Source organism: Acanthochromis polyacanthus, chromosome 20, assembly GCF_021347895.1.
Source record: "Acanthochromis polyacanthus isolate Apoly-LR-REF ecotype Palm Island chromosome 20, KAUST_Apoly_ChrSc, whole genome shotgun sequence".
Lineage (NCBI taxonomy): Eukaryota > Metazoa > Chordata > Actinopteri > Pomacentridae > Acanthochromis > Acanthochromis polyacanthus.
This window is the reverse complement of record NC_067132.1, coordinates 32620982-32640641: the sequence shown is the minus strand read 5'-3', so window position 1 is coordinate 32640641 and position 19660 is coordinate 32620982. Positions and strand designations below refer to the sequence as shown.

At 44.1% G+C, this 19660-nt stretch overlaps 1 protein-coding gene and 1 long non-coding RNA gene across 4 annotated transcripts in view; one reads left to right on the top strand and one right to left on the bottom strand.

The window, feature by feature from the left end:
- LOC110972953 (uncharacterized) overlaps nucleotides 1-19660 on the top strand; it is an 82098-nt gene that overhangs the window by 43969 nt on the left and 18469 nt on the right. The window lies entirely within an intron of this gene.
- LOC127531378 (uncharacterized) overlaps nucleotides 13046-19660 on the bottom strand; it is a 124107-nt gene continuing 117492 nt past the window's right edge. The window contains exon 3 of the long non-coding RNA XR_007938431.1: nucleotides 13046-13227. This is a non-coding gene — a long non-coding RNA (uncharacterized LOC127531378). The remainder of the gene's footprint in view (nucleotides 13228-19660) is intronic.

Below are 19660 nucleotides of genomic sequence, written 5' to 3'. Positions count from 1 at the left end.
CCAATGTAAACTGAATCATCTGGCTCATGGAGGGACAGTGTTTTTTAATCGCTGTAACTCGGTCATTTCTCACAATATGTGGAAAATAATTACATTTATGGAAAGCCACAGCCCTCCTCTCACTCACGGTCATGTCGGTTTTCAGGTAGCGTTCAGGGTTAGCCCACAATTAGCGCCAGAACGAGACGTTGCGCGCTGCTGCTGAGAAGCACTTTTCTGCTGTCTGTGGCAGGCACCGTTGCTATGGGGGCCCATAGCAACCGCCCTTACACACGCGCAGGCATGGTCCCACGCACACACACAGACTCATTGGTGTGCCACACCCACCTTCACACCAAATACCTCCACAGGAGCTGCATTTCAGCCTGAAAATCAGTTCAACCTCTCAGCTTCACACAGCCTTTACAGCAGGGGTGTCAAACTCAGTTCCAACACACCTGATTCAAATGATCAGGCTCGTTATCAGGCTTCTGCTGAGCTTAATGATAGCTAATCATTTGAATCAGGTGTGTTGTAAGAAGGAAACATCTAGAACATAGAGGATAGTGGACCTCCAGGAACTGAGTTTGACACCCCTGCTTTACAGTAACTCCAATCCAAATGTTGACCAGGTGAGATGTTCCTGTCTCTGCCTTTCAAAATAAAAGCACAGCACAATTTCAAAATAAAAGCCTGTGACAGACTGGAACCGCCAGTTAAACCTCTCAGCTTCACACAGCCTTTACAGTAACTCCAATTAAAATGTTGACCAGGTGAGATCTTCCTGTCTGTGCCTTTCAAAATAAAAGAACAGCACAATTTCAAAATAAAAGCCTGCGATGGGCATGAAAACACCAGTTAAACCTCTCAGCTTCACACAGCCTTGAGAGCAGGGGTGTCAAACTGAGTTCCAACACACCTGATTCAAATGATCAGGCTCGTTATAATGCTTCTGCTGAGCTTAATGATGAGCTGATTATTTGAATCAGGTGTGTTGTCAGAAGGAAACATCTAGAACATAGAGGATAGTGGACCTCCAGGAACTGAGTTTGACACCCCTGCTTTGGGGTAACTCCAATCCAAATTTTGACAAGGTGAGATCTTCCCATCTCTGCCTTTCAAAATAAAAGCACAGCACAATTTTAAAATAAAAGCCTGTGACGGACTGGAAACGCCAGTTAAACCTCTCAGCTTCACACAGCCTTTTGAGTAATTCCAATTCAAATTTTGACCAGGTGAGATCTTCCTGTCTCTGTCTTTCAAAATAAAAGCACAGCACAATTTGCCAGTTAAACTTCTCAGTTTCACACAGCCTTTACAGTAACTCCAATCCAAATGTTGACCAGGTGAGATCTTCCTGTCTGTGCCTTTCAAAATAAAAGCACAGCACAATTTCAAAATAAAAGCCTGTGTGTTGGACTAGAAACGCCAATTGAACCTCTCAGCTTCACACAGCCTTTACAGTAACTCCAATCCAAATTTTGACCAGGTCCAATGTTCTTGTCTCTTCCTCTCAAAATAAAAGCACAGCACAATTTGCCTGTTAGACTTCTCAGCTTCACACAGCCTTTACAGTAACTCCAATCCAAATTTTGAACAGGTGAGATCTTCTTGCCTCTCGTGCTCTGCTCCGGACATGCACACATCCCGAGCCCCTCCCACGATTTCCGCGAGCGGGAATTGTCTAGTTAGGGGCTCGGGCTTCGACACGAGCCACTCTCCTCTCCATTGCAAAGCAATGGGAGGAGAGTGGCTCGTGGCGAAGCCACGAGCCACTATTGTTCTCCTGTTGCGTTTATTATTCCGTTTTCTTCACGTTTCCGCCGTTTTTCGGTCGCTAACTAGTCCTAGGGCTTTGAGAAAACCAAAACAAATTATATATCAAAACGTGCGGCTTCATCGGGAATAGTGTGCTATGACTTTTCTAAGACATTCGTCATTTTTTCGCAGAATTATTCGCAAAAAACTGCCAAAAAAGTCCCATAGAAAATGAATGGGGAGCGAAAAAAATCCGCTCAAAAAATCCACTATTTTCAAAACGCCACTCCTTCACCATACGTTCACCTAGAAACTTCATTTAACCATCAAAACGCAGTGATTTTTCCTGTCTCCGCAGGAATGTAGTTTATGTCAGGCTGAGATTTACAGTTTTTGATCAGTGAGTCCTCAAAAAAGTGAAAATTCTCAAAATCTGCTCTGGTTAGAGTGCGGCATGTCAGTTGGTAGAGTGGAGGAGAGGTGAAAAATCCGCCTGAAAATTTCCCGATCGCATCGCCCTCACGACCAAACGATAAATGTCAGGGGAATGAAATTTGGTCAGATATTAGACAAATTTCCTGGGGTTCAAATGAATCCAAGTTTGAAGACCTAGCTCTTTCTGAAGTGAAATGGCAGGCAGCAGTTTAGACAAAAGTCGCACCGTTCTCTCCATAAGAACCAATGTAAACTGAATCATCTGCCTCATGGAGGGACAGTGTTTTTTAAATCGCTGTAACTCGGTCATTTCTCACAATATTTGGAAAAGAATTACATTTATGGAAAGCCACAGCCTTCCTCTCGCTCACGGTCATTTCGGTTTTCAGCTAGCATTCACGGTTAGCCCACAGTTAGCGCCAGAACGAGATGTTGCGTGGTGCTGCTGAGAAGCACTTTTCTGCTGTCTGTGGCAGGCACCGTTGCTATGGGGGCCCATAGCAACCGCCCTTACACACGCGCAGGCATGTTCGCACGCACACACACAGACTCATTGGTGTGCCACACCCAATACCTCCACAGGAGCTGCATTTCAGCCTGAAAATCAGTTCAAACTCTCAGCTTCACACAGCCTTTACAGCAGGGGTGTCAAACTCAGTTCCAACACACCTGATTCAAATGATCAGGTTCGTTATCAGGCTTCTGCTGAGCTTGATGATGAGCTGATTATTTGAATCAGGTGTGTTGGAAGAAGGAAAGATCTAGAACATAGAAGATAGTTGACCTCCAGGAACTGACTTTGACATACCTGCTTGAGAGTAACTCCAATCCAAATTTTGACCAGGTGAGATCTTCCTGTCTCTGCCTTTCAAAATAAAAGCACACCAAAATTTCAAAATAAAAGCCTGCGATGAACCGGAAAACGCCAGTTAAACCTCTCAGCTTCACACAGCCTTTTGAGTAACTCCAATCCAAATTTTGAACAGGTCAGATCTTCCTGTCTCTGCCTTTCAAAATAAAAGCACAGCACAATTTCAAAATAAAAGCCTGCAACAGACCAAAAAATGCAAGTTAAACCTCTCAGCTTCACACAGCCTTTAGGGTAACTCCAATCCAAATGTTGACGAGGTGAGATCTTCCTGTCTTTCCCTTTCAAAATAAAAGCACAGCACAATTTCAAAATAAAAGCCTGCGATGGTCCTGAAAACACCAGTTAAACCTCTCAGCTTCACACAGCCTTTAGAACAGGGGTGTCAAACTCTGTTCCAACACACCTGATTCAAATGATCAGGCTCGTTATCAGGCTTCTGCTGAGCGTAATGATGGCTAATCATTTGAATCAGGTGTGTTGTAAGAAGGAAACATCCAGAACATAGAGGATCGTGGACCTCCAGGAACTGAGTTAGACACCCCAGCTTTAGAGTAACTCCAATCCAAATTTTGACCTGGTGAGATCTTCCTGTCTTTGCCTTTCAAAATAAAAGCACAGAACAATTTCAAAATTAAAGCCTGCGACGGACTGAAAACTCCAGTTAAACCTCTCAGCTTCACACAGCCTTTACTCCAATCCAAATTTTAACCAGGTCTGATCTTCTTGTCTCTTCCTCTCAAAATAAAAGCACAGCACAATTTGCCTGTTAGAATTCTCAGCTTCACACAGCCTTTACAGTGACTCCAATCCAAATTTTGACCAGGTGAGATCTTCTTGCCTCTCGTGCGCTGCTCCGGACATGTATACATCCCGAGCCCCTCCCACGATTTCCGCACCAGCGGGAATTGTCTAGTTAGGGGCTCGGGCTTCGACACGAGCCACTCTCCTCTCCATTGCAAAGCAATGGGAGGAGAGTGGCTCGTGGCGAAGCCACGAGCCACTATTGTTCTCCTGCTGCGTTTATTATTATTCTTCACGTTTCCGCCGTTTTTCGGTCGCTAACTCGTCCTAGGGCTTTGAGAAAACCAAAACAAATTATACATCAAAACGTGCGGCTTCATCGGGAATAGCGGGCTATGACTTTTCTAAGAAATTCGTCATTTTATCGCAGAATTATTCGCAAAAAACTGCGAAAAAACTCCCATAGGAAATGAATGGGGACGGAAAAAAATCGGCTGAAAAAATTCACTTTTTTCCAAACGCCACTGCTTCGCCATACGTTCACCTAGAAACTTCATTTAACCATCAAAACGCAGTGATTTTTCTTGTCTCCGCAGGAATGTATTTTATGTCTGGCTGAGATTTAGAGTTTTTGATCAGTGAGTCCTCAAAAAAGTGAAAATTCTCAAAATCTGCTCTGGTTAGAGTGCGGCATGTCAGTTGGTAGAGTGGAGGAGAGGAGAGAAATCCGCCTGAAAATTTCCCGATCGCATCGCCCTCACGACCAAACCATAAAAGTTAGGGGAATGAAATTTGGTCAGATCGTAAACAATTTTCCTGGGATTCAAATGAATCCAAGTTTGAAGACCTACCTCTTTCTGAAGTGAAATGGCAGGCAGCAGTTTAGACCAAAGTCGCACCGTTCTCTCCATAAGAACCAATGTAAACTGAATCATCTGCCTCATGGAGGGACAGTGTTTTTTAAATCGCTGTAACTCGGTCATTTCTCACAATATTTGGAAAATAATTACATTTATGGAAAGCCACAGCCTTCCTCTCGCTCACGGTCATTTCGGTTTTCAGCTAGCATTCACGGTTAGCCCACAATTAGCGCCAGAACGAGACGTTGCGCGCTGCTGCTGAGAAGCACTTTTCTGCTGTCTGTGGCAGGCACCGTTGCTATGGGGGCCCATAGCAACCGCCCTTACACACGCGCAGGCATGGTCCCACGCACACACACAGACTCATTGGAGTGCCACACCCACCTTCACACCCAATACCTCCACAGGAGCTGCATTTCAGCCTGAAAATCACTTCAACTTCTCAGCTTCACACAGCCTTTAGAGCAGGGGTGTCAAACTCACTTCCAACACACCTGATTCAAATGATCGGGCTCGTTATCAGGCTTCTGCTGAGCTTTATGATGAGCTGATTATTTGAATCAGGTGTGTTGTAAGAAGGAAACCTCTAGAACATAGAGGATAGTGGACCTCCAGGAACTGAGTTTGACACCCCTGCTTTCGAGTAACTCCAATCCAAATGTTGACCAGGTGAGATCTTCCTGTCTCTGCCTTTCAAAATAAAAGCACAGCACAATTTCAAAATAAAAGCCTGTGACGAACTGGAAACGCCAGTTAAACCTCTCACCTTCACACAGCCTTTACTCCAATCCAAAGTTTAACCAGGTCTGATCTTCCTGTCTCTGTCTTTGAAAATAAAAGCACAGCACAATTTCAAAATAAAAGCCTGCAACAGGCCAAAAAATGCCAGTTAAACCTCTCAGCTTCACACAGCCTTTAGAGTAACTCCAATCCAAATTTTGACCAGGTGAGATCTTCAGGTCTGTGCCTTTGAAAATTACTTTACAGCACAATTTGCCAGTTAAACCTCTCAGCTTCACACAGCCTTTTGAGTAACTCCAATCCAAATTTTGACCAGGTGAGATCTTCTTGTCTCTGCCTTTCAAAATAAAAGCACAGCACAATTTCAAAATAAAAGCCTGCGAAAGACTGGAAACACCAGTTAAACCTCTCACCTTCACACAGCCTTTACAGTAACTCCAATCCAAATGTTGACCAGGTGAGATCTTCCTGTCTTTCCCTTTCAAAATAAAAGCACAGCACAATTTCAAAATAAAAGCCTGCGACGGACTGGAAACGCCAGTTAAACCTCTCAGCTTCATACAGCCTTTTCTCCAATCCAAATTTTAACCAGGTCTGATCTTCCTGTCTCTGCCTTTCAAAATAAAAGCACAGCACAATTTCAAAATAAAAGCCTGCCACGGACCAGAAAATGCCGAAATACGCCTCTCCGGACATGCACACATCCCGAGCCCCTCCCACGATTTCCGCGAGCGGGAATTGTCTAGTATTTCCATTACTACCCCAATATCATTTTTCTTCACGTTTTCGCCGATTTTCGGTCGCTAACTCGTCCTAGGCCTTTGAGAAAACCAAAACAAATTATATATCAAAACGTGCGGCTTCATCGGGAATAGTGTGCTATGACTTTTGTAAGACATTCGTCATTTTTTCGCAGAATTATTCGCAAAAAACTGCCAAAAAAGTCCCATAGAAAATGAATGGGGAGCGAAAAAAATCGGCTCAAAAAATCCACTATTTTCAAAACGCCACTCCTTCGCCATACATTCACCTAGAAACTTCATTTAACCATCAAAACGCAGTGATTTTTCTTGTCTCCGCAGGAATGTAGTTTATGTCAGGCTGAGATTTACAGTTTTTGATCAGTGAGTCCTCAAAAAAGTGAAAATTCTCAAAATTTGCTCTGGTTAGAGTGCGGCATGTCAGTTGGTAGAGTGGAGGAGAGGAGAAAAATTCGCCTGAAAATTTCACGATCGCATCGCCCTCACGACCAAACGATAAACGTTAGGGGAATGAAATTTGGTCAGATTGTCGACAATTTTCCTGGGATTCAAATGAATCCAAGTTTGAAGACCTAGCTCTTTCTGAAGTGAAATGGCAGGCAGCAGTTTAGACCAAAGTTGCACCGTTCTCCCCATTAGAACCAATGTAAACTGAATCATCTGGCTCATGGTGGGACAGTGTTTTTTAAATCGCTGTAACTCGGTCATTTCTCACAATATTTGGAAAATAATTACATTCATGGAAAGCCACAGCCTTCCTCTCGCTCACGGTCATTTCGGTTTTCAGCTAGCATTCACGGTTAGCCCACAATTAGCGCCAGAACTCGACGTTGCGCGCTGCTGCTGAGAAGCAGTTTTTTGCTGTCTGTGGCAGGCACCGTTGCTATGGGGGCCCATAGCAACCGCCCTTACACACGCGCAGGCATGGTCGCACGCACACACACAGACTCATTGGACTGCCACACCCACCTTCACACCCAATACCTCCACAGGAGCTGCATTTCAGCCTGAAAATCAGTTAAACCTCTCAGCTTCACACAGCCTTTACAGCAGGGGTGTCAAACTCAGTTCCAACACACCTGATTCAAATGATCAGGCTCGTTATAACGCTTCTGCTGATTATTTGAATCAGGTGTGTTGGAAGAAGGAAAGATCTAGAACATAGAGGATAGTTGACCTCCAGGAACTGAGTTTGACACCCGTGCTTTAGAGTAACTCCAATCCAAATGTTGACCAGGTGAGATCTTCCTGTCATTGCCTTTCAAAATAAAAGCACAGCACAATTTCAAAATAAAAGCCTGTGACGGACTGGAAACGTCAGTTAAACCTCTCTGCTTCACACAGCCTTTAGAGTAACTCAAATCCAAATTTTGACCAGGTGAGATCTTCTTGTCTCTTCCTCTCAAAATAAAAGCACAGCACAATTTGCCTGTTAGAATTCTCAGCTTCACACAGCCTTTACAGTAACTCCAATCCAAATTTTGACCAGGTGAGATCTTCTTGCCTCTCGTGCGCTGCTCCGGACATGCACATATCCCGAGCCCCTCCCACGATTTCCGCACCAGCGGGAATTGTCTAGTTAGGGGCTCGGGCTTCGACACGAGCCACTCTCCTCTCCATTGCAAAGCAATGGGAGGAGAGTGGCTCGTGGCGAAGCCACGAGCCACTATTGTTCTCCTGCTGCGTTTATTCCGTTTTATTATTCACGTTTCCGCCGTTTTTCGGTCGCTAACTAGTCCTAGGGCTTTGAGAAAACCAAAACAAATTATATATCAAAACGTGCGGCTTCATCGGGAATCCCGGGCTATGACTTTTCTAAGAAATTCGTCATTTTATCGCAGAATTATTCGCAAAAAACTGCCAAAAAAGTCCCATAGGAAATGAATGGGGACCGAAAAAAATCGGCTCAAAAAATCCACTTTTTTCCAAACGCCACTGCTTCGCCATACGTTCACCTAGAAACTTCATTTAACCATCAAAACGCAGTGATTTTTCTTGTCTCCGCAGGAATGTATTTTATGTCTGGCTGAGATTTACAGTTTTTGATCAGTGAGTCCTCAAAAAAGTGAAAATTTTCAAAATCTGCTCTGGTTAGAGTGCGGCATGTCAGTTGGTAGAGTGGAGGAGAGGTGAAAAATCCGCCTGAAAATTTCACGATCGCATCGCCCTCACGACCAAACGATAAATGTTAGGGGAATGAAATTCGGTCAGATTGTAGACAATTTTCCTGAGATTCAAATGAATCCAAGTTTGAAGATCTCGCTCTATCTGAAGGGAAATGGCAGGCAGCAGTTTAGACCAAAGTCGCACCCTTCTCCCCATTAGAACCAATGTAAACTGAATCATCTGCCTCATGGAGGGACAGTGTTTTTTAAATCGCTGTAACTCGGTCATTTCTCAGAATATTTGGAAAATAATTACATTTATGGAAAGCCACAGCCTTCCTCTCGCTCACGGTCATTTTAGTTTTCAGCTAGCATTCACGGTTCGCCCACAATTAGCGCCAGAACGAGACGTTGCGCGCTGCTGCTGAGAAGCACTTTTTTGCTGTCTGTGGCAGGCACCGTTGCTATGGGGGCCATAGCAACCGCTCTTACACACGCGCAGGCATGGTCGCACGCACACACACAGACTCATTGGTGTGCCACACCCACGTTCACGCCCAATACCTACACAGGAGCTGCATTTCAGCCTGAAAATCAGTTCAACCTCTCAGCTTCACACAGCCTTTACAGCAGGGGTGTCAAACTCAGTTCCAACACACCTGATTCAAATGATCAGGCTCGTTATCAGGCTTCTGCTGAGCTTTATGATGTAAGAAGGAAACATCGAGAACACAGAGGATAGTGGACCTCCAGGAACTGAGTTTGACACCCCTGCTTTACAGTAACTCCAATCCAAATGTTGACCAGGTGAGATCTTCCTGTCTCTGCCTTTCAAAATAAAAGCACAGCGCAATTTCAAAATAAAAGCCAGCGATGGGCCTGAAAACACCAGTTAAACCTCTCAGCTTCACACAGCCTTTACAATAACTCCAATCCACATTTTGACCAGGTGAGATCTTCCTGTCTCTGCCTTTCAAAATAAAAGCACAGCACACTTTCAAAATAAAAGCCCTCCACACACCGGAAAACACCAGTTAAACCCCTCAGCTTCACACAGCCTTTACAGTAACTCCAATCCAAATTTTGACCAGGTGAGATCTTCCTGTCTCTGCCTTTCAAAATAAAAGCACAGCACAATTTCAAAATAAAAGCCAGCGATGGGCCTGAAAACACCAGTTAAACCTCTCAGCTTCACACAGCCTTTACAATAACTCCAATCCAAATTTTGACCAGGTGAGATCTTCCTGTCTCTGCCTTTCAAAATTACTTTACAGCACAATTTGCCAGTTAAACCTCTCAGCTTCACACAGCCTTTTGAGTAACTCCAATCCAAATTTTGACCAGGTGAGATCTTCCTGTCTCTACCTTTCAAAATTACTTTACTGCACAATTTGCCAGTTAAACCTCTCAGCTTCACACAGCCCTTTGAGTAACTCCAATCCAAATTTTGACCAGGTGAGATCTTCTTGTCTCTGCCTTTCAAAATAAAAGCACAGCACAATTTGAAAATAAAAGCCTGTGACGGACCAAAAAATACCCCTCTCCTGCCCAGCTCCGGACATGCACACATCCCGAGCCCCTCCCACGATTTCCGCGTGCGGGAATTGTCTAGTATTTCCATTACTACCCCAATATCATTTTTTCTTCACGTTTCCGCCGATTTTCGGTCGCTAACTCGTCCTAGGGCTTTGAGAAAACCAAAGCAAATTATACATCAAAACGTGCGGCTTCATCGGGAATCCCGGGCTATGACTTTTCTAAGAAATTCGTCATTTTTTCGCAGAATTATTTGCAAAAAACTGCGAAAAAAGTCCCATAGGAAATGAATGGGGAGTGAAAAAAATCGGCTTGAAAAATCAACTTTTTTCCAAACGCCACTGCTTCACCATACGTTCACCTAGAAACTTCATTTAACCATCAAAATGCAGTGGTTTTTCTTGTCTTCGTAGGAATGTATTTTATGTCAGGCTGAGATTTATAGTTTTTGATCAGTGAGTCCTCAAAAAAGTGAAAATTCTCAAAATCTGCTCTGGTTAGAGTGCGGCATGTCAGTTGGTAGAGTGGAGGAGAGGAGAAAAATCCGCCTGAAAATTTCACGATCGCATCGCCCTCACGACTAAACGATAAATGTCAGGGGAATGAAATTTGGTCAGATTGTAGACAAATTTCCTGGGATTCAAATGAATCCAAGTTTGAAGACCTAGCTCTTTCTGAAGTGAAATGGCAGGCAGCAGTTTAGACCAAAGTCGCACTGTTCTCCCCATTAGAACCAATGTAAACTGAATCATCTGGCTCATGGAGGGACAGTGTTTTTTAAATCGCTGTAACTCGGTCATTTCTCACAATATTTGGAAAATAATTACATTTCTGGTTAGCCACAGCCTTCCTCTCGCTCACGGTCATTTTACTTTTCAGCTAGCACTCACGGTTAGCCCACAGTTAGCGCCAGAACGAGACGTTGCGCGCTGCTGCTGAGAAGCACTTTTCTGCTGTCTGTGGCAGGCACCGTTGCTATGGGGGCCCATAGCAACCGCCCTTACACACGCGCAGGCATGGTGGCACGCACACACACAGACTCATTGGAGTGCCACACCCACCTTCACACCCAATACCTCCACAGGAGCTGCATTTCAGCCTGAAAATCAGTTAAACCTCTCAGCTTCACACAGCCTTTAGAGCAGGGGTGTCAAACTCAGTTCCAACACACCTGATTCAAATGATCAGGCTCGTTATCAGGCTTCTGCTGCGCTTGATGATGAGGTGATTATTTGAATCAGGTGTGTTGGAAGAGGGAAACATCTAAAACATAGAGGATAGTGGACCTCCAGGAACTGAGTTTGACACCCCTGCTTTAGAGTAACTCCAATCCAAATTTTGACCAGGTGAGATCTTCCTGTCTCTGCCTTTCAAAATAAAAGCACAGCACAATTTCAAAATAAAAGCCTGCAACGGACTGGAAACGCCAGTTAAACTTCTCAGCTTCACAGAGCCTTTACAGTAACTCCAATCCAAATGTTGACCAGGTCAGATCTTCCTGTCTCTGCCTTTCAAAATAAAAGCACAGCACAATTTCAAAATAAAAGCCTGTGACGGACTGAAAACTCCAGTTAAACCTCTCAGCTTCACACAGCCTTTACAGTAACTCCAATTAAAATGTTGACCAGGTGAGATCTTCCTGTCTGTGCCTTTCAAAATAAAAGAACAGCACAATTTCAAAATAAAAGCCTGCGATGGGCATGAAAACACCAGTTAATCCTCTCAGCTTCACACAGCCTTTAGAGCAGGGGTGTAAAACTCAGTTCCAACACACCTGATTCAAATGATCAGGCTCGTTATCAGGCTTCTGCTGAGCTTGATGATGAGCTGATTATTTGAATCAGGTGTGTTGTAAGAAGGAAACATCTAGAACATAGAGGATAGTTGACCTCCAGGAACTCAGTTTGACACCCCAGCTTTAGAGTAACTCCAATCCAAATTTTGACCAGGTGAGATCTTCCTGTCTCTGCCTTTCACAATAAAAGCACAGCACAATTTCAAAATAAAAGCCTGTGTGTTGGACTAGAAACGCCAATTTAACCTCTCAGCTTCACACAGCCTTTAGAGTAACTCCAATCGAAATGTTGACCAGGTCTGATCTTCTTGTCTCTTCCTCTCCAAATAAAAGCACAGCACAATTTGCCTGTTAGACTTCTCAGCTTCACACAGCCTTTACAGTAACTCCAATCCAAATTTTGACCAGGTGAGATCTTATTGCCTCTCGTGCGCTGCTCCGGACATGCACCCATCCCGAGCCCCTCCCACGATTTCCGCGTGCGGGAATTGTCTAGTTAGGGGCTCGGGGCTGCAGTATGCAGCCCGAGCCACTATTGTTCTCCTGCTGCGTTTATTAGGGGCTCGGGCTTCGGCACGAGCCACTCTCCTCTCCATTGCAAAGCAATGGGAGGAGAGTGGCTCGTGGCGAAGCCACGAGCCACTATTGTTCTCCTGTGAAAAAAGCGTTTATTATTCTTCACGTTTCCGCCGTTTTTCGGTCGCTAACTAGTCCTAGGGCTTTGAGAGAACCAAAACAAATTATATATCAAAACGTGCGGCTTCATCGGGAATCCCGGGCTATGACTTTTCTAAGAAATTTGTCATTTTTTCGCAGAATTATTCGCAAAAAACTGCGAAAAAAGTCCCATAGGAAATGAATGGGGAGCGAAAAAAATCGGCTCAAAAAATCCACTTTTTTCCAAACGCCACTGCTTCGCCATACGTTCACCTAGAAACTTCATTTAACCATCAAAACGCAGTGATTTTTCTTGTCTCCACAGGAATGTATTTTATGTCAGGCTGAGATTTACAGTTTTTCATCAGTGAGTCCTCAAAAAAGTTAAAATTCTCAAAATCTGCTCTGGTTAGAGTGCGGCATGTCAGTTGGTAGAGTGGAGGAGAGGTGAAAAATCCGCCTGAAAATTTGCCGATCGCATCGCCCTCACGACCAAACGATAAATGTCAGGGGAATGAAATTTGGTCAGATTGTAGACAAATTTCCTGGGGTTCAAATGAATCCAAGTTTGAAGACCTAGCTCTTTCTGAAGTCAAATGGCAGGCAGCAGTTTAGAGCAAAGTCGCACCGTTCTCTCCATAAGAACCAATGTAAACTGGATCATCTGCCTCATGGAGGGACAGTGTTTTTTAAATCGCTGTAACTCGGTCATTTCTCACAATATTTGGAAAATAATTACATTTATGGTTGGCCACGGCCTTCCTCTCGCTCACGGTCATTTCGGTTTTCAGCTACCATTCACGGTTAGCCCACAGTTAGCGCCAGAACGAGATGTTGCGCGGTGCTGCTGAGAAGCCCTTTTTTGCTGTCTGTGGCAGGCACCGTTGCTATGGGGGCCCATAGCAACCGCCCTTACACACGCGCAGGCATGTTCGCACGCACACACACAGACTCATTGGTGTGCCACACCCACCTTCACACCCAATACCTCCACAGGAGCTGCATTTCAGCCTGAAAATCAGTTCAACCTCTCAGCTTCACACAGCCTTCATAGCAGGGGTGTCAAACTCAGTTCCAACACACCTGATTCAAATGATCAGGCTCGTTATCAGGCTTCCTCTGAGCTTGATGATGAACTGATTATTTGAAACAGGTGTGTTGGAAGAGGGAAAGATCTAGAACATAGAGGATAGTTGACCTCCAGGAACTGAGTTTGACACCCCTGCTTTAGAGTAACTCCAATCCAAATGTTGACCAGGTGAGATCTTCCTTTCTTTCCCTTTCAAAATAAAAGCACAGCACAATTTCAAAATAAAAGCCAGCCATGGGCCTGAAAACACCAGTTAAACCTCTCAGCTTCACACAGCCTTTACAATAACTCCAATCCAAATTTTGACCAGGTGAGATCTTCCTGTCTCTGCCTTTCAAAATACAAGCACAGCACAATTTCTAAATAAAAGCCTGCGACAGACTGGAAATGCCAGTTCAACATCTCAGCTTCACACAGCCTTTAGAACAGGGGTGTCAAACTCAGTTCCAACACACCTGATACAAATGATCAGGCTCGTTATCAGGCTTCTGCTGAGCTTAATGATAGCTAATCATTTGAATCAGGTGTGTTGTAAGAAGGAAACATCTAGAACACAGAGGATAGTGGTCCTCCAGGAACTGAGTTTGACACCCCAGCTTTACAGTAACTCCAATCCAAATTTTGACCAGGTGAGATCTTCCTGTCTCTGCCTTTCAAATTAAAAGCACAGCACAATTTGCCAGTTAAACCGCTCAGCTTCACACAGCCTTCACAGTAACTCCAATTAAAATGTTGACCAGGTGAGATCTTCCTGTCTCTGCCTTTCAAAATAAAAGCACAGCACAATTTCAAATAAAAGCCTGCAACAGACCAAAAAATGCCAGTTAAACCTCTCAGCTTCACACAGCCTTTAGAGTAACTCCAATTCAAATTTTGACCAGGTCAGATCTTCCTGTCTCTGCCTTTCAAAATAAAAGCACAGCACAATTTGCCAGTTAAACCTCTCAGCTTAACACAGCCTTTACAGTAACTCCAATCCAAATTTTGACCAGGTGTGATCTTCCTGTCGCTGCCTTTCAAAATAAAAGCACAGCACAATTTTAAAAAAAAAGCCTGAGACAGACTGGAAATGCCAGTTAAACCTCTCAGCTTCATACAGCCTTTATAGTAACTCCAATCCAAATTTTGACCAGGTGAGATCTTCCTGTCTCTGCCTTTCAAAATTACTTTACAGCACAATTTGCCAGTTAAACCTCTCAGCTTCACACAGCTTTCAGAGTAACTCCAATCCAAATTTTGACCAGGTGAGGTCTTCCTGTCTCTGCCTTTCAAAATAAAAGCACAGCACAATTTCAAAATAAAAGCCTGCGACAGACTGGAAATGCCAGTTAAACATCTCAGCTTCACACAGCCTTTAGAGTATCTCCAATCCAAATTTTGACCAGGTGAGATCTTCCTGTCTCTGCCTTTCAAAATTACTTTACAGCACAATTTGCCAGTTAAACCTCTCAGCTTCACACAGCCTTTTGAGTAACTCCAATCCAAATTTTGACCAGGTGAGATCTTCTTGTCTCTGCCTTTCAAAATAAAAGCACAGCACAATTTCAAAATAAAAGCCTGCGACAGACTGGAAACACCAGTTAAACCTCTCAGCTTAACTCAACCTTTACAGTAACTCCAATCCAAAGTTTGACCAGGTGAGATTTTCCTGTCTCTGCCTTTCAAAATACGGACCAAGAAATACCCCTCTCCTGCCCAGCTCCGGACATGCACACATCCCGAGCCCCTCCCACGATTTCCGCACCAGCGGGAATTGTCTAGTTATATTTTCTTCACGTTTCCGCCATTTTTCGGTCGCTAACTCGTCCTAGGGCTTTGAGAAAATCAAAACAAATTATATATCAAAACGTGCGGCTTCATCGGGAATCCCGGGCTATGACTTTTCTAAGACATTCGTCATTTTTTCGCAGAATTATTCGCAAAAAACTGCCAAAAAGTCCCATAGGAAATGAATGGGGACCGAAAAAAATCGGCTCAAAAAATCCCCTTTTTTCCAAACGCCACTGCTTCGCCATACGTTCACCTAGAAACTTCATTTAACCATCAAAACGCAGTAATTTTTCTTGTCTCCGCAGGAATGTATTTTCTGTCAGGCTGAGATTTACAGTTTTTGATCAGTGAGTCCTCAAAAAAGTGAAAATTTTCAAAAATCTGCTCTGTTTAGAGTGCGGCATGTCAGTTGGTAGAGTGGAGGAGAGGTGAAAAATTCGCCTGAAAATTTCACGATCGCATCGCCCTCACGACCAAACTATAAATGTTAGGGGAATGAAATTTGGTCAGATTGTAAACAATTTTCCTGGGATTCAAATGAATCCAAGTTTGAAGACCTAGCTCTTTCTGACGTGAAATGGCAGGCAGCAGTTTAGACCAAAGTCGCACCGTTCTCTCCATAAGAACCAATGTAAACTGAATCATCTGCCTCATGGAGGGACAGTGTTTTTAAATCGCTGTAACTCGGTCATTTCTCACAAGATTTGGAAAATAATTACATTTATGGAAAGCCACAGCCTTCCTCTCGCTCACGGTCATTTTAGTTTTCAGCTACCATTAACGGTTCGCCCACAATTAGCGCCAGAACGAGATGTTGCGCGCTGCTGCTGAGAAGCACTTTTTTGCTGTCTGTGGCAGGCACCGTTGCTATGGGGGCCCATAGCAACCGCTCTTACACACGCGCAGGCATGGTCGCACGCACACACACAGACTCATTGGTGTGCCACACCCACCTTCACACCCAATACCTACACAGGAGCTGCATTTCAGCCTGAAAATCAGTTCAACCTCTCAGCTTCACACAGCCTTTACAGCAGGGGTGTCAAACTCACTTCCAACACACCTGATTCAAATGATCAGGCTCGTTATCAGGCTTCTGCTGAGCTTAATGATAGTGTATCATTTGAATCAGGTGTGTTGTAAGAAGGAAACATCTAAAACATAGAGGATAGTGGTCCTCCAGAAACTGAGTTTGACACCCCTGCTTTAGAGTAACTCCAATCCAAATGTTGACCAGGTCAGATCTTCCTTTCTCTGTCTTTCAAAATAAAAGCACAGCACACTTTGAAAATAAAAGCCTTCCACACACCGGAAAACACCAGTTAAACCCCTCAGCTTCACACAGCCTTTACAGTAACTCCAATCCAAATGTTGACCAGGTGAGATCTTCCTGTCTTTGCCTTTCAAAATAAAAGCACAGCAAAATTTCAAAATAAAAGCCTGTGAAAGACAGGAAATGCCAGTTAAACCTCTCAGCTTCACACAGCCTTTACAGTAACTCCAATCCAAATTTTGACCAGGTGAGATCTTCCTGTCTCTGCCTTTCAAAATAAAAGCACAGCAAAATTTCAAAATAAAAGCCTGTGAAAGACTGGAAATGCCAGTTAAACCTCTCAGCTTCACACAGCCTTTACAGTAACTCCAATCCAAATTTTGACCAGGTGAGATCTTCCTGTCTCTGCCTTTCAAAATAAAAGCACAGCACAATTTCAAAATAAAAGCCTGCAATGGACTGGAAACATCAGTTAAACCTCTCAGCTTCACACAGCCTTTACAATAACTCCAATCCAAATTGTGACCAGGTGAGATCTTCCTGTCTCTGCCTTTCAAAATAAAAGCACAGCACAATTTCAAAATAAAGCCTGCAACGGACCAAAAAATACCCCTCTCCATCCCAGCTTCGGACATGCACCCATCCCGAGCCCCTCCCACGATTTCCGCACCAGCGGGAATTGTCTAGTTAGGGGCTCGGGCTTCGACACGAGCCACTCTCCTCTCCATTGCAAAGCAATGGGAGGAGAGTGGCTCGTGGCGAAGCCACGAGCCACTATTGTTCTCCTGCTGCGTTTATCTTTTATTATTAACGTTTCCGCCGTTTTTCGGTCGCTAACTAGTCCTAGGGCTTTGAGAAAACCAAAACAAATTATATATCAAAACGTGCGGCTTCATCGGGAATCCCGGGCTATGACTTTTCTAAGACATTCGTCATTTTTTCGCAGAATTATACGCAAAAAAACTGCGCAAAAAGTCCCATAGAAAATGAATGGGGAGTGAAAAAAATCGGCTCAAAAATCCACTTTTTTCCAAACGCCACTGCTTCACCATACGTTCACCTAGAAACTTCATTTAACCATCAAAATGCAGTGATTTTCTTGTCTTCGTAGGAATGTATTTTATGTCAGGCTGAGATTTATAGTTTTTGATCAGTGAGTCCTCAAAAAAGTGAAAATTTTCAAAATTTGCTCTGTTTAGAGTGCGGCATGTCGTTGGTAGAGTGGAGGAGAGGTGGAAAATCCGCCTGAAAATTTTACGATCGCATCGCCCTCACGACCAAACGATAAGAGATAGGAGAATGAAATTTGGTCAGATTGTAAACCATTTTTGCTGGGATTCAAATGAATCCAAGTTTGAAGACCTAGCTCTTTCTGAAGAGAAATGGCAGGCAGCAGTTTAGACCAAAGTCGCACCGTTCTCTCCATAGGAACCAATGTAAACTGAATCATCTGCCTCATGGAGGGACAGTGTTTTTAAATCGCTGTAACTCGGTCATTTCTCACAATATTTGAAAAATAATTACATTTATGGAAAGCCACGGCCTTCCTCTCGCTCACGGTCATTTCGGTTTTCAGGTAGCATTCACGGTTAGCCCACAATTAGCCGCCAGAACGAGACGTTGCGCGCTGCTGCTGAGAAGCACTTTTTTGCTGTCTGTGGCAGGCACCGTTGCTATGGGGGCCATAGCAACCGCCCTTACACACGCGCAGGCATGCTCCCACGCACACACACAGACTCATTGGTGTGCCACACCCACCTTCACGCCCAATACCTCCACAGAAGCTGCATTTCAGCCTGAAAATCTGTTCAAACTCTCAGCTTCACACAGCCTTGAGAGCAGGGGTGTCAAACTCAGTTCCAACACACCTGATTCAAATGATCAGGCTCGTTATCAGGCTTCTGCTGAGCTTGATGATGAGCTCATTATTTGAATCAGGTGTGTTGGAAGAAGGAAAGATCTAGAACATAGAAGATAGTTGACCTCCAGGAACTGACTTTGACACCCCTGCTTTACAGTAACTCCAATCCAAGGTCAGAATCTTCCTGTCTGTGCCTTTCAAAATTAAAGCACAGCAAAATTTCAAAATAAAAGGCTGTGAAAGACTGGAAATGCCGATTAAACCTCTCAGCTTCACACAGCCTTTACAGTAACTCCAATCCAAACTTTGACCAGGTGAGATCTTCCTGTCTTTGCCTTTCAAAATAAAAGCACAGCACAATTTCAAAATAAAAGCCTGCGACAGACCGGAAAACGCCATTTAACCTCTCAGATCACACAGCCTTTACTCCAATCTAAATTTTGACCAGGTGAGATCTTCCTGTCTCTGCCTTTCAAAATTACTTTACAGCACAATTTGCCAGTTAACCTCTAAGCTTCACTCAGCCTTTAGAGTAACTCCAATTGAAATTTTGACCAGGTGAGATATCCTGTCTTTGCCTTTCAAAGTTAAAAGCACAGCACAATTTCAAAATAAAAGCTGCGACAGACTGGAAACGCCAGTTAAACCTCTCAGCTTCACACAGCTTTACAATAAATACGCCCTCTCCCGCACATACCCATACCCGCAGGCCCCTCCCACGATTTCCGCCTACCAAAGCCGGCGAATTGTCTAGTTTCAGCGGGGCTCGGCGTTCGAGAGCAACAGCTCACTCTCCCTCTCTCATTGCAAAGCAATGGAGGGTATGAGTGGGCATCGGTGGCTGAAGCACTGGAGCCACCTATTGTTCTTCCCTGTGGCGTTTATTTGAAGGGTGCTCGGAGCCTTCGCCACGAGGCCCACCCTCGCTCTCCATTGCAAAGCAATCGGGAGGAGAGTGGCTCGTGGCGAAGCCACGAGCCACTATTGTTCTCCTGCTGCGTTTATTATTATATTTTCTTCACGTTTCCGCCGTTTTTCGATTCGCTTCTCCTCCTAGGGCTTTGAGAAAACCAAAGCAAATTATATATCAAAACGTGCGGCTTCATCGGGAATAGTGTGCTATGACTTTCTAAGGAATTCGTCATTTGTCGCAGAATTATTCGCAAAAAACTGCGAAAAAAGTCCCATTGAAAATGAATGGGGAGCGAAAAAATCGGCTCAAAAGATCCACTTTTTTCCAAACGCCACTGCTTCGCCATACGTTCACCTAGAAACTTCATTTAACCATCAAAACGCAGTGATTTTTCTTGTCTTCGCAGGAATGTAGTTTATGTCAGGCTGAGATTTACAGTTTTGATCAGTGAGCCTCAAAAAGTGAAAATTCTCAAAATCTGCTCTGGTTAGAGTGCGGCATGTCAGTTGGTAGA